We start from the raw sequence: 16,342 nt of genomic DNA on the forward strand, positions 1-16,342 counted from the left end.
CATGCACAGATGCAGTATCAAATGTATGAAGAAAGCACAATTTGAGCAAAGTAATTATTTCTTGTTCAATGTAAGTACAAACTGAGTTCTTTCTCATGTCTTAATATACTTTTTTTGAATTATCTGTTCACCAGATACTGTGCACTATGTCACAAAATCAAACTACATTTTAGAATTGAGCTTGTATCAAAGCTCCAAGCAGGTGTATATCTTCAAGATTCAACATTCAAGGTGCTGGAGACATGGCCCAGAGGTTAAGAGAGCCTGACTCCCTTTCAGAATACAATTTCAGTTCCTAGTACTTATTCTGAGTAGCTCACAACCACCCATAATTACAGTTTGAGGGATCCAGATCCCACAAGTATATGCACATATACATATGGGAAAAAAATAAGATATATTCTTAAAAAATTGCCCTCAATGGGAAGAGAGGACCTTGGTCTTGGGAAGATTCTATGCCCTAGTATAGGGGAATTCCAGGGCCAGGAAGTGGGAATGGGTGGGTTGAGGAGCAGGGGGAGGGAGAGTGGATAGGGGATTTTTGGAGAGGAAACTAGATAGCATTTGAAATGTAAATAAAGAAAATATCTAATTTTAAAAAAAGTGCCCTCACCCCTCCAGCTTTGTCTTGTAAGGCAGGGATTTACTGCCATTGTGTTAAGTATCCCTGCCAGCTCCTGAGAGTCCCCAGGGCACTTTAATGCACCCTGAGGATGACTGCGAATCTCAGTATTTCATTTTTAGTCTGGGAAAGAATTTTAAAAATATTGTCACTTAAAATAGATTTTCATAAAAATGTGTCAGACATCACTGACAGATAGTTAGTACATGGTTTTTGTAAACTGGCTCGCCATCCTGACAGCTAAATAGAATTACCGTCATATATATTGTGAGATATTTGGCAATTTCTTTCATGCTACTATATGAAATATATCAGCAGCTTGTCCCCAAAAATGATCCTCTTTTTCCTCACGACTGACATTTTTGAAGGCATTTAAATAACATTTAAAGATTAATTTTTAGTGCATACCCACTTTTAGCATGTTTTCCAGGTAATAGCTCACCTGGTGTGATGTAAACATCTTCTCTGAGAACACTGAGCCTGGGTTAGTGACAAGAAGTGTGCCTGCCCACTTTCCAGTAACTGGCAGCTGCTGGTGTACTTTGATATGAACAGAATTATCCATGTTTAAGTACAACTCAATCTGACTAGATGTAATCTTAGAATGGATAAAATATACTAACAACATAGCACAGCGTTGCCGTAGAGTAATCCTGTTGTTTAAATAACCCAGAGTTTGGAGGAGAACTGACATGTTTATGTGGCTCACTTATATAATGTACTCGTTCAGGAAGACATGGAAATACAGTGAGTGACACAAACAGGTTATTGCATAGATATAGACTCCATGACCTTCAAAACCTACATTTTAATTGGAAATATATGTGTCTGAGTGTTAGGTTGGTGAAATTATAATGGATTGTAACTCTAAAATACCTGATTTAGAGAGTAAAGGAGTAATGAACTTCTTCTGGGATTGAAAAAAATCTTAGTAATTAAGAATCCAGCATTGGAGTAAGGAATATGCTATATAGCAATAATTTTGTTTGGTAAAATGTGTGTTTTCAGGAAATCAAATAAAGAAAAACATTGAGATAGAAATATTATTGTAGACTGTAGGGAAGTTTGAAGAGATACAGAACAAATATTAATGTTTGGTTGTTAGTAATACTGGGGACATATATCCAAAAGCAAGGACATTTAGTACCATGTAGCTGGGGGACATACAGGCTTTCCCCAGATCTATATCCCACAACAGGTAGGTTGTTATTTGGTTACAAGATTAAGAACAAGTTCAGTCATTTCTCAATGACTTTGCATTGATGAAGAATGGCCCAGCTAATTACCACTCATACTTATTACTCCTCAGAGCACTACACCATTGACAAATACCACTGACCCCGCTTTTGACAGACAGCACATCTTTCCCTGTCCAGTCCTCAGTGCAAGATTTTGTTTCTATCTTTTTTTTAATGGTTAACATATAAATGGTTTAATAAAGTATGGTTCTCTTTGAGCATTCCTGTAGTGTTTCCAGTTTAATTTTCGAATCTAACTGACCATATCTACTCATCAAACAATGATCATTTTGGTGTAAATGTATTCAAAGTCTGTTTTCTGGTCTTTGTGAAGTGCACAATATATCACCTTCCTCTGTGTTTATCCTGCTGTGCTGATGCAATGAGACTTATCCCCCTCCTGTGGACCCCCTGCCCATTCACTACCAGATTCCCTAGCTCTTCCAGGCTCTGTTATGCTAATGAATCCCATCGCAGCTTTCACGGGGTTGGTTCAAGTAGTGAGATTATTTAGTATATGTCAATGTCTGGATGATTTTGCTTTTCATCCTCTGAGATCAGCTATGTTCCTGAAAATGATATGATTTCATTTATTTGGGGGAACAAATTGTGTTGGGTTGTATAGAAATACTATATTTTTGTATGATGGATTTTTTGTTTTGATAACTGCATACACACATATGACCATGTCTTGTCATCATAACATATGTAGGAGTCTACAGATCACTTGACATTGTCTCTCTCTAACAAGATGAGTTCGCAGCTATCAATTCTGAAAAAGCTGTTGCTCATGTCCTCTGCCACTTGCTCTTCAGTGGCAACTGGCTGATCTATTTTGAGAATTATTACACAAACACAATTCTACTGAATCTATATTAAATATTCCAGCTACATGTTTAACTTATTAATTTTTTGCTTAGTTCTATACTCATTAGTGTTTCAATCAATTATGAAGTTAAATAGTTCTGACAAAGGCTAAAATAAAATTGTTATTGCATTTTTTGTTTTTCTAAAATATTTTATTTAACCTTCTATGAATCTATTTATTTTTAAGAGAAGTTGGAAAGAAAATAATCTCAAAACGCAAGGAATCAAATTTTCACACCTACAATTAGTTTCATACTTCAGTAAAATTAAATCCTATAAACAAATCATAGTGATGTTTGAATTACTTTTCTGAGACAATGGCAATGTTTTATTGTTGCTTCTTTTACATCAATTTCAACAGTTCCTCACCTCCCTTTTTTAACTGTCAATGAATTTTCAAATGTTTTAAATGCAATGTTGATATTATATTTACATCTGGATGAATTGCTTTTGATGTTCTTATTATTATCTAAAATACGGTCCCATCATTTTCCTATTATGTTAATCAGGACTGCACATTAACATGTGATACATTATATTTTGAAAAACAAGCCTGTGGAAGAAAACATATCCTACACTCCTCTTGGTCTTCTTTTTAGCTAATTATTCAAAGAATATTTTCTTTATTGAGCATCCAGCTTAATTACTTAATTAGATTACAGTCCAGAATGCTTTCAAGAAGTGCATCCCATTCTATGAAGAGCATAATATGTTATATAAATGTCCTAATTATATAATGGTGGGTAAAATGGATTAGTGCTGAAGAACATACATAATGGGAGATGTTTAAGAAAGTGAACAAAATTCACAGAACAGCACAGTAATCAATGCTGGGCATAGGAATACAAATAATATTATCTACTTCTAAATTTTCTCAGAATGGACCAGAAATTAGGATGGAAGGTATTTATAGCACTTTTAGGAATATATATTTTAGATATTGCCACATACCTTGAACATACCATAGCTAACACCAGCACAAATTTCCTGAGGTCATTCAGAAAATGCAGCATGACAGCACTCCCTGGAGGTTATGAAGCTCTGATTGCCTGAAATTTTCACTCTGTGTGTCAGGCTGAAAATTTTGGTGCTTATAAAATTCCAGGAACTGCCAGATCCCAGCCTTCCCACTAGAGGACTGAGATTGTCAATCAAAGTAACTTCTAAGAATTTTCCTATCAGTAAATGGAGGAACCAGATTGTGATAAAGTTGAGGCAGCTGGATGAGCATTTAAAAATCATCTGAAACTGAGCATGGTGCAGAAAGACTTTAATCCTGGCAGAGGCAGAGGCAGAGGCAGAGGCAGAGGCAGAGGCAGAGGCAGAGGCAGAGGCAGAGGCAGAGGCAGAGGCAGAGGCAGAGGCAGAGGCAGAGGCAGAGGCAGAGGCAGAGGCAGAGGCAGAGGCAGAGGCAGAGGCAGAGGCAGAGGCAGAGGCAGAGGCAGAGGCAGAGGCAGAGGCAGAGTCAGGTTGCTTAGTTAGGGGCCAGCCTGGTCTACACAGAGCAACACTCTCTCAAACAAAAACAAACAAACAAAGTTTATAGAAATAGAAATAAGGTAATAAGCAACTAGGAAATTGTAACCAGGAATGTACATGCACATGTAACTTCTCTTTTTAAACCAGTCACTCAAATTTCCTGTGAAGTAGCTCAGACAACAAGACAAAAAGAACAGAGTGAGTATTCTATAACAATGGGTATTATAGTGGGAGCCATAATAAATAAATTACATCATTATTCACGAGGCATGCAACTTCCTCAAACTTAGCGGAGTAAAGAAAGCAAAATGTAAAAAGATCCACAGTTTAGATTTCATAAAATGGCAAAATGCATTTTGGTGAAAATTTCTTGTTCTCTTCTCTCCATATCTTACATTTATTGTTATAACTTAAGATATTGAATGTTCCTCAGACCAGCTACTCTGGTTCAGTGGCTGCATTTAAAGGCTCTTTCTAAAAATGGAGCACAGAATACCTGGAGGGAGTCACAGGGGGTTACATCATGGAAGTACGGGTGATTAGGTAATTCTCTTGATATCCTTCAAATCACACATTGATGGATAGCAGTGCTCTCTGGGCTCTTCCTATTTTTAGAAACACCTCAGCCCAGCAGACTGGGGAAAGGCAGAAGAATGGCATTTCCATCCTTGGCCTGTCGGGGTGAGGTCTAAGCAGGGATCTGATGGGAAAATGGCCTCTAGATTGGAATTACGTAAGACTACAGGAAAATGACCCACTAATAAACTAAAAGAGCTGTTTTGGGAGGACCTAGGAATGTCTGCTGCTCAGAGACTCTCAGTGCGTTCAGGAAAGGAGGGGCAAAGTAGAAAGGAACCTCACACTATGTGATGCATCCGCTGGTCCAGAAACAAGCAGGACTCACCATGCCATGGTTCCATGGGTCCCTTGGGCCTCAGGAATGATTTCTCTAGAGGTGCCATTTGAGCATAAACATCTGTAGCAGTACTTCCCTGTGTCTTCTGCTTTGCTGAAAACTCTCATACACAAATAAATAAGTGTAATATCTTAAACATATGTGTGTAAACAAATACTAGACATTTGTCTATGCTCTATGAAAACATGAATAACAAGCAACAAAAGTAAATAAGAAAAGTTTCCATCTTGTTTGCTTACACTATTCTTCTCTTTAGAGACCAAAAGAAGAGTTCAGGTTTCTCACAACTCGGGTGTGTGTTAACCCATAGACAGCCCTGTCCTGTGAGGCAAGGGGAGCAGAATCCTGAAAGAAGCCTGTGTCTAAAAGCAAGTGCCATTCCTGGGGTCACGGCTACTGCACTTAGCAGATACTTGGTTTAGAGCCAATCTCTTCATATCTCAGAGGTTTGTTTTCTCTTCTACAAAGCAGGGGAAATGATCTATTTATAAGCCATGTTTCTTGAAAAAATCAAATGTCTCAAAGCTCCTTTCAAACTAAAAGATACATATTTCATTACAAAAATGGTTTGTTGGAGTGAACTGATTGCATTCACCATGGTGATTCTGTGATTTTTTTTCCTGATTCATTTGGTCTAAGATGGTGGGTTCAGCTTGGTGGATATTAAATGAAAGAATGGTCTAATTGTGCCAACGAATTTTGACTCCTTACAGACTCTGTGATAACAATTTGTATCAAGTTTCATGAGATCAGGCAATATAAAACATTAAGCATAGAACTTTCCAGAGTAGAAAATTACTTTGTATGCCTTTTGAGAGGATGTCTAAATGAAAAAAGTGCACTTCTGTTTAAAAACAGATGATTTTTGATTCCTGTTAGATGAAAATATCTCTAAACTGGGTGAATCCAGGGTCAGAGAGCTTTGGAAATTGAACACTGTCTGCCATCTGAATATCAGGTATCAAATGGAGAACCTAGACAATCCCAGTTGAAGCTTCTATCTTGTGGGAAATACCTTAGAGCAAATATTAAAGTAATTCTTCATCAAGCTGTATAGAATGAATGGTGAGCAACATATCTATGTTAATATTGAAATGAAAAAATTTCAGAAGCAAAACATTGGCAAACAGGGTAGGATGTCATTTCATGTGCCTGTGTGTGTGTATATGTGTGTGCCTATAAAAGAGAAACAGAGAGATAGAGACAGAGAAATAAACATATTTGTGTAAGGATTATTTATACATGTACATGTATATAGATGTCAGCGCCTAAGTACTATCAACCATTTTTTTTATAGTGTGTCTCTCACATGGCCTAAGGCTCTCATATTTTATTAGGTCAATTTGACTGTCTAGAGAGCCCAGAAATCTACCCATTTCTTCCTATCACTGGGATTACAGGCTCATGTTCTATGGCCAACTCACCAATGTTGGAACACTCAGATCCTTCTTCTTAGAAGAGAAACACTACAGACAAAGCTACCTGCCCAACCTCATGACAACATCTGCAGAATCAGAATTAAAGGGAACAATAAATACATAAAATACCATGAATGGAAAAGTTGCTCTTAAAGAAACTTAAGAGACACTGTTGCGATATAGTAGTAGAATAATCTTATTGAATCATCAGTGGTGATTGTCCCAGGACCAAGCATATTCAAACCACCACAGTCCCCAAAGTCTTCCACAGCCTCAACTGTGTTTAAAGTACAAAGTTCAAAGTCTCTTCTGAGATTCATATAATCTCTTAACTGTAATCCCCTATAAAATCAAAATCAAAAAGCAGTTCACATAATTCCAACTTCACAGGATAGGCACTGCTATTTGAAAATGTCATAGCGAGGAAATACTGGATCAAAGCAAGACCAAAATCCAGCTGGGGAAATTCCAAACTCTGCACCACATGTCTGATGTCCAACTCCTTTCTTTCAGCTTTGTTGAATGCAATTGCCTTAGTCATAGCTCCTTGCAATTTAACAATTTTGTTTGGAGACAACATATATAAAAGAAATATTACCTCAGAGTTGGTAACATTCAAAGAACATTTTGTTAACTGTGCTGGCATCCCTGATCTTGCCTTGGGAAAGACTTCAACTTGACTCCAGAGTGACAGTCTCTCTTTCTGCCCACGCCCATTGATTTTGTTTTGGATACATGTATATGAAAGCAGAATCTAGAGACTCAAGAAGAGGCATAGAATCCTCTGAAGTTTAAGTTACAGGTAGTTGTTTGTTGCCAAATATGGATGCTGGAAACTACTCTCAGATCTACTCTAAAAGCCATATGAGCTCTCAACTGCTGAGCTGCCTCTATAGTTATTCTTGTTTATCACTTATTAATAATTATTATTACATATTATCATATCATGATACTAAACAATTCCCTATATAGCTTGTTTGTTTTGCTGTTTAATTTAGATTTTTAAATGTCCACTGATTCTGTAATATAGAAAGACATGATTTTTTTTCTTTTGGTAATTCTAAGGACTTCATTACATATTACCTACAAATGAACACTTGCTATTTTCAAATTATTTTTGACAGAGAATTAAGAGCAAGCATTATATTGAGAACAGTGGTGATAGCTTCCCAGGATGGCTGACACTGGCACCCATTGCTCAAAAGAGAGCACTTTTAGACATATGACTTCCCAGAGACACTTGACAAATTAGCAACAAGGGAAACAGGATATTTTCCACATTGTGGGAAGTGTAAGATGAGGAGCTCAAGGAGAAAAAAAGGGTGTGCAGAGAGATGGAATTAGAATGGCTGGCATCGTTCCCGAAAAAGAGAGAGTCTACTCACGGAGATAAGGATTTCTGTCCTGTTCCTTGGCTCTTTGTAGGTGAGAATCATTAAATGTGCTCTGAGGCTACCTGCCATTAAGGACACACATGCATCTCTATGGGCAGGAAAATCATTTAGTATATGACTGTACCCTCCTGAATATACCTATCCAAAAGAACCAAATTATGATGACTCTCTTATTCTACCATAAGAGTAGATTGCCTAAGAATATCTGGTCACTCAGTTTTGTTATACCAGCACTTGAGATGCTGAGGCAGGAGTGTCACCACAACTCTGAGGCAAGTTATAACTACAAAAATAATTGCAGGACATCTGTTGGTTTCAGTTATAAAGGAAGAAAATTGCTTTATAGCTGAAACCAATCTATAGAGTGAGAAATTCACTAAATAAAGCAAAAGCAAAGCCAAAAAACAGGACTGTGTCAACATCCTCTAAAGTATTCATGTAGTTTGACACAAATTCCAGATAAAGAGTTCCTTTTTCACTCAATAATAATCTCCAATATTTGTGGATTTTACAAGAATAAATCTGAGTCATCTTAACATAGCAATATTTTAAAATGTGCCTTTTGTGTTAAACTGGAATTTTACTGAAAGTCTCACATTCTAATTGACAAATGGCTAACCTTGCTTGGCAGTGTTTTTGCACCTCAATGTTAATATGTGTCAAAAAACATGCCAATTTATTCTGTGCTTAGTGGTTATCTTTGCTCATGGATGAAGCTCTAATAAAATGTTGTAACCTAGGCAGTTATAGACAATGAACACTTCTAGTTCTAATCTTACTTTCCTAGAGCTTACATGGTTAAAAAACTGACTTTACATAATATTGGTTCCTTCTGTGGCTTGTATTTTGTTTCATATAGTAGACTGACTGTAGACAATGGAAATGTGCTACTTAAAGCAGCATAAATAGAAGAAAATATTTTGAATGTTTTTTAATACAAAGAAAATGGGTTTGTGGGGATTTGTCTACCTTGATTGGAACATTACACAATGTATGAATATTACATAGTACTTGGCTTACCTTCACTTCTGTTACTGGAATAAAATACCAAGACAAAGTAATTAAGGGGTAGAGGGTTTCTTTTAACCCATCATTAGTGGTCATCACTGCTATGAAGGAAGAAACCTTAAGCAACTTAATCACATTCACAACCAGGAGCAGAGAGAGAGTGAATGTATGCTTGCTTTCTTCTGCCTATCCTCTCTTTGTTCTTACTCCATACAAGATGTCATGCCTAGAGAAAAAGCCTGCCAACAGATTTCTGATTCTGCCAATAGGAATTAGTGTTATCAAGACAATCCCCTCAAAGTTAAACCCACATGGCAACCTGTACGTGAATTCTCTCCCCCAGTAATTCTAATGTTAATTTTTATACAACAGTGCCATGAACATTCTATTTATAGACATTAAACATATAAAAGCAAAATAGACCCAGCCAGGATGGCTTCTGCAACTCTTTTATAGAACAATTTGTCTCTTTCAGGAAGATGGATTACTACTACTACCTCATCATCTTCTAAGTCACCTCTTAGAAAACTATTCATGGTGAAAATGATCTTAGTAGAGTAGGAATGGCTGGAGCTTGGTGGGTCCAGAACCTGCAGCATCTTTGGGCCTCTTACAAAACAACTAGAAACAGCCACACACTTATATCTCAATGACTTCTCCCAGCTGCCAGCCTCCCAGGCTTCTGGAAAATAATAATTATTGTGATAGTTTGTATATGCTTGGTCCGCTTAGTGGACCTATTTGAAGGTGTGGCCTTGTTGGAGTAGGTGTGTCACTGTGGGCTTGGGCTTAAGACCCTCATCCTAGCTGCCTGGAAGCCAGTATTCTGCTAACAGCCTACAGATAAAGATGGAGAACTCTCAGGTTCTCCTGCACCCTGCCTATCTGTATGCTGCCATGTTTCCACCTTGATGATAATAGACTGAACCTCTGAACTTGTAAGCAAGCCCCAATTAAACGTTGTTCATATAAGAGTTGCCTTAGTCATGGTATCTGTTCATTGCAGTAATTAAGACAATTATTCTCAGTCACTGTAATTGAAGGTAATGAATAGCCACATGCTAGGTGTTTTAAATAATTTACCATTTATGTATTTGTTCTAAAGCTGACATAGAATCATTAATCCCAATTTGTAGATGTATAAATGCATCTGATAAAAAGAAGCTATTGTTGATGAGGAGATGGACTGAGTACTCATTTCGAACAGCACATGATGCCTGACATGAAAGATCTCATGAGACTGTCCCACTTACTAATACAAGGCACCATGGAAGTCTGGCTTCGCATAACCAGCTCAAAGAATTTTGAAACACGATTTAAATAGTGAAATATCTCATGACCCATGGCAGATAACTAGTATATTTGCATTCTGTAATAATAGTCAAATCTGCCTTAATCTGAATCTTACCCAGAATTGTGCAGTCCTGAATGACTCCTAGTTCCAGGGGTGTTAACACCATGAATTCCTTGTGAATCTGGATCCTTGACAGTCTAATCAGGATGTGTTCATGGGAATAATGTGGAGAAATCATCAATTTCCTCAAGTGGTTTTCACATTAAAATTGAATGGACATTTAAAGTACCAAGCCTCTGCCTCTGCAATGTCTCTACCTCTGGTTCTCGTTGGTAATTTGAATAAAACTCACTAGATTTGAGAATTCTTTTCCTCCACCTTTAATGTACCCATACCCACCCACAATCTACTGGGATATCTGACTGTTCTGCTATCACACCCTGACAGAAGAGTTCTCTAATTTGTATTCCATATTTTTGATTTATGCAATATTTTATATTAATTCATTGTCCTACATTTAATTAGTTTGTTAGTTTCTATTGTATCCTTTCCCAAATAAAACGAGTTTACAAACCCATAAATTATCTTGAAATTATGTTTATGTGTTATAAAATTGAGACAAAGGCATATCACAAAAATTATGTACCAAATATTAAGTAACAAAGTAAATGTAAGACAGAAAATTCAGAGGAGATAAGAAATATGCAATTCTGTACCTCTAAATAGGGGCAAAGATTTTAATGAGGCACTTAATCCATGAGAGCCTAAAGACCACTATGCCGTATCCTGTAAAATTCTATAATTTGTAGAAAGCCTTGTAGAGTCCATGATTGTTCTAGGATATAAATAATCCACCCATACAATGATTTTCCAAAAGAATAGCTGTTGCCGTGGGAATAAGAAAACTATGAAGGAGTTTCAATCTTTGCATAATCTGAGGGAAAAAATGATGGAGACTGTAACCACATCTTTTATTTTCTTGATAGAAACAAATTATATGAAATGTTACAGAAAGATTGTCAGGTAGCTACAGAAGAGGCTGTGCATGTTGCCCCTGGGTGAAATGTTTGCTTAGTATGTACAGGGGCTGGCTTCAATCACCAGCACAGAAATCAAAAGGTCTCAGGGCTGTAATTGTGTCATTAGAAGAATTACTTCAACTATTTCATGTCGAAGTAGGCTTAATGTGGTTGAAAGCAATTAATTTTATATTGTAAAATAGCTAACGAAGAATGTTTGAAAGTCTGAAACAAATGGAAAATATTCAAAAATAAACACATGAAAAATGGCTATGCCAGTTGCTCTGGGGAAATACATGTATGTAACTGCCATTGGGTCCCAAAATATGCGTGATAATTATACAACAAATGTAAAACTATTTAAACATCTAATCAAGAAAAAATAACTTGCCTGGTAGGGCTTCTCCAAAGCTACTGTTGAGAAGGGATTGTCCTGTCAGATCTCCCCATTTAAAAATTGACGATTTTACTCTATTTGACCAGTGTATCCTCAAGTAAGAAATCAACATGTTCCTTCTTTAAAAGCTGAATGAAGAGGACTTGGAAATGATGTCACTCTGAATCATGTAACTCGGGGCACAGATAATGACTGTGAACGGCACTTCTGTATTTAGACAGGACAACATTTAGTGGTAGATTGCCCACAATCTGCTGGCTGTATAGGTGACTTGTTTTCTCCTGAACCTGATCTAATCTGAGATCATCTTTATTGGAATTGCTTATTGTTTGTTTGATTTTAACCATGCAATTTAATTATGTTTCTTCTTCCCCAAACCCTTACATAGACCCCCTTACCACTCTTCTTCAAATCATGGACTCTATTCATTAATGATTACTATTTTAGGCATATATGTATTTTTTTATGTGCATATATTACTAAAAATGGTTTGTTAAGTCCATATAATGTTACTTGTATGTATATTTTCATGGCTTATCATTTGGCATTGCACAGCAATTGCTGAGGTCTTCCCATGGAAAGGCCACCTGTGATGACTACTCTTCATTGTCAATATGATTACATCTGGAATGAATAAAACTCATGCAGCTAGATATACATTTAGAGGATTTTTTTCCTTAACTAGACCTTTTAATGTGGGAAGATATACCTTTAATATGGGTCACATTTTCTGGTGATATATATATATATATATATATATATATATATATATATATATATATATATCTGGTGATATATATCTGGTGATTTTATATATATATATATATATATACATAGCGAGAGAGAGAGAGACTTTGCTTTTTGCTGGTTGACGCCTTAGGAAATAGCATTTAAAGAAACATGGAAGAGACAGCTCTGACTTACACAATCCCTTTTTGTTCATGCTGTAATGAATGATACCATTTTGGTCTCAAAAATGTAAAATAAAGTTTAAAGTTAGAAATAAATCATGGATTCCCTGTATTTGCATCAGTGATCCAATCAATAGGTTACACTAGGAAGTGATGTTTATGTTTCTAGGAGTAGAGAACTGCCACTGAAATACAGTTATTGAGGCAGGATGACCAGAGCAGAAGTCTAAAAGATGAGGAGTACACAGGCCTACTCCTCCTGCTGATCAGCTACAAGATTTGATAGAGCTCCCATGTAAAAAATTAGAAATGAACCCTTTCACAAAACGTCATCAAGTCATTCAGGCTCTGTGCCATGGCAATTGAAGATCATGCAGAGAGAGAACACAGCAATGACATGCTCCCCCATTCTTCTGCTTCTGGAATCCAGAGAAAGCACACTACTAGCACACGTATCTATTGTGAAATCAGAGCCGGTGTCACCTGTCTGGGCGGAAGAAGGGGAAAAAAAAAAAAAAAACCCTAATGAAAATGTTACCTTTCCAACCAGGAATATTTCCAAACCACCCAGGAGAATGAGTTTTATTTTTTTCCTGATTTTCCGTTAGTCATGTCGATGTAGCTGCCTTCAATCATGGCCATCTCAAAGTAATAATAGATTAAATGAATAACATACTCAACTTGCACACAAAGATTTTTAAAATGGGGGTTACTACTGTTAGACTTAAGGGTGTAGACTGATTTTGTACCATAATTCATGAAAATAAATTTTTCATTTTACAAGAAAATTAAATGTTAAACATGCTCAATTTGAATGCTCAAAATGGTAAATGTGCTAGTTTGCTTCCTAATTTGCTTCGTTTGCTGTGATTAAACACTGACCAAACCCACTTGAGGATGTGGGGGTTGTTTAATCTTACAGTTGCAGCCAGTCATGGAAGGAAGTCAGGGCATGAACTCATTGCAGGAACTGATACAGCAGCCATGGAAAAATACACCTTACTGGCTCTATATAGCCTGCTCAATCATTTATTTTACCAATGATGTCTCAAGGGTGACATCACTCACAATGGACTGAACTTTTGTACATTAAATAAATGTTCAACATCCTGTGTCATCAGGGAAATGCAAATCAAAACAACCCTATGATTCCACCTCATACCAGTCAGAATAGCTAAGATCAAAAACCCAGGTTACAGTAGATGCTGGGGAATTTGTAGTGAAAGAGGAACACTCCTCCATTGCTGGTGGGATTGCAAGCTGGTACAACCACTCTGGAAGTCAGTTTTGTGGTTCCTCAGAAAATTGAATATAGTACTACCTGAGGACCCAGCAATACCACTTCTGGGCATATACGCAGAATATGCATCAACATGTAATAAGGACACATTCTCCACTATGTTCACCACAACCTTATTTATAATAGCCAAAAGCTGGAAAGAACCCAGATGTCCCTCAACAGAGGAATGGATACAGAAATTTACACAATGGAGTACTACTCAGCTATTAAAAACAATGAATTTATGAAATCCTTATGCAAATGAATGGATCGGGAGGATGTCATCCTGAGTGAGGTAACCCAATCACAAAAGAATGCACATGATATGCACTCACTGATAAGTGGATATTAGCCAAAAAGCTCAGAACAGCCAAAATACAATTCACAAACTACATGAAACGCAAGAAGAAAGAAGACCTAAGTGTGGATACTTTGATCCTTCTTAGAAGGGGGAACAAAATACCCATGGAAAGAGTTACAGAGACAAAGTGCGGAGCAGAGACTAAAGGAATGACCATCCAGAGACTGCCCCACCTGGGAATCCATCCCATATGTAATCACCAAATACAGAAACTTTTGTGAATGCCAACAAGTGCTTGCTGACAGGAGCCTGATATAACTGTCTCCTGAGAGGCTCTGTCAGTGCCTAACAGATGCAGAAGTGGATGCTCACAGCTATCCATTGGACTGAGCACAGGGACCCCAATGAAGGAGCTAGAGAAAGTACCCAGTGAGCTGAAAGGGTTTGTAGCCCCATAGGAGTAACAACAATATGAATTAACCAGTACCCCCAGAGCTTCCCAGGGACTAAACCACCAACCAAATAGTACAGATGGTGGGACTCATGGCTCTAGCTACATATATAGCAGAGGATGGCCTATTCAGTCATTAATGGGAGGAGAGGCCCTTGGTCCTGTGAAGACTCTATTCCCCTGTGTAGGGGAATGCCAGGGCCAGGAAGCCAGGAAGCAGGAGTGGGTGGGTTGGTGAGCAGCTGGGGGTGGGGGGTGGGTGAGGAGATAGGGGGTTTTGAAGGGGAAACCAAGAAAGGGGATAACATTTGAAATGTAAGTAAAGAAAATATCTAAGAAAGAAAGAGAGAGACAGACAGAGAGAGACAGACAGAGAGACTATTGTGTATGTGTTTACACTTTAGCAGGAATATGGTTCTACTTTTTATTGTCTTGCATTAATTTATTCATTTGTATACATGCATGTGTGTATTTGTGAAGACATCAAAAGAGAATATAGGCATCAGAAGAAAACTGGCCAAAGTAAGTTCTCTCCCTATATCATGTAAGTCACAGAGACTAAACTTGGTTTTTGAGGCTTGCAGGCAAACTCTATACACTCTAAACTATCTGAATGTCTCTATTGTATGGTTTTGTTTTTTTTTTTGTTTTTGTTTTTTTTTTTTGGCAACTGCAAATTAGAGGGATTAAACATCAAAATCTAAACTTAATTTTAAGACACATTTTAACACTTAAAAATAAATTCTGATGAAATAAAATTGTATATAGATACTACTAATAATTTATCTATGTTTGAAAGTTACTGTATTTAACATTAATATAGTGAATAGGTTAAATAAATAAATAAAATTGAAAGTGGACAGGAAATTTTTGATATCCATTAGTAATTATTTAGGAGACCCAAGATATTTAACACTTATGGTAAGGTATTTTTTTTATCAACTGAGCAAAGCTCATATGATCTCACAGAGACTGAAGTCAAAAGCACAAGGCCTTCAGGGTCTGTACCAGGTCCTCTGTGTATATATTATGGCTTGTAGTTAAAAATTTGGGGGAGAGAGAGACTCCTGAGTGTGTGAACAAGTGGGTCTCTGATTCATGTGGCTTCTCTTGGGCTCTTCTCCTTCTGTTGATTTGCCTTGTCCAAACTCAATGTGATGGTTTTGGTGTTATTATATTTTATTTTTGTTATGTTTTTTGTTATTTCTTAGAAGCCAGTTCTTTTCCAATAAAAGACAGAAAAGAAGTTCATCCGAATGGGGAGAAACTTAGAGGAGTAGAGGGAGGTGAAACTCTAATAAGGATACACTGTATGAAAAAAATCTATTTTCAATAAAAGGCAGGGGGAAATGTCTAGTTCCTGATTCTCATAAGGGATCCAAAATAATATGAAAACGTATCAAACTTATTATCTGTACTGTGATATTAGGTCCAATTGCCCAAGGGCTTCTTCTTCGGAGCCTCTTGCCTAACTGTAATTATTGATGGCACTCTCTCAGGTGTGCTCATCACTCTCATATTTATGATTGACTACTTGGTAACTGTAACCTAGACAGGGACCTCATACCTGGGATCACAGAGAAGTCAATTAACTCTCAAAACCAGTGGAAGAATCTCCCATCACTTACAGTACCAGGTAGCATTGCTTTACCAGTAAATTAAAATGAAAGGCTTTAAACTCAGTGGCCTCTAGGTATTGTTTTAAAGCAGTTTCTATAGTGTCCCAGAGTGAGCTGATGTGTGCTTCA

The sequence above is a fragment of the Mus musculus genome, chromosome 3 (genome assembly GCF_000001635.26).
Source record: "Mus musculus strain C57BL/6J chromosome 3, GRCm38.p6 C57BL/6J".
Taxonomy (NCBI): domain Eukaryota; kingdom Metazoa; phylum Chordata; class Mammalia; order Rodentia; family Muridae; genus Mus; species Mus musculus.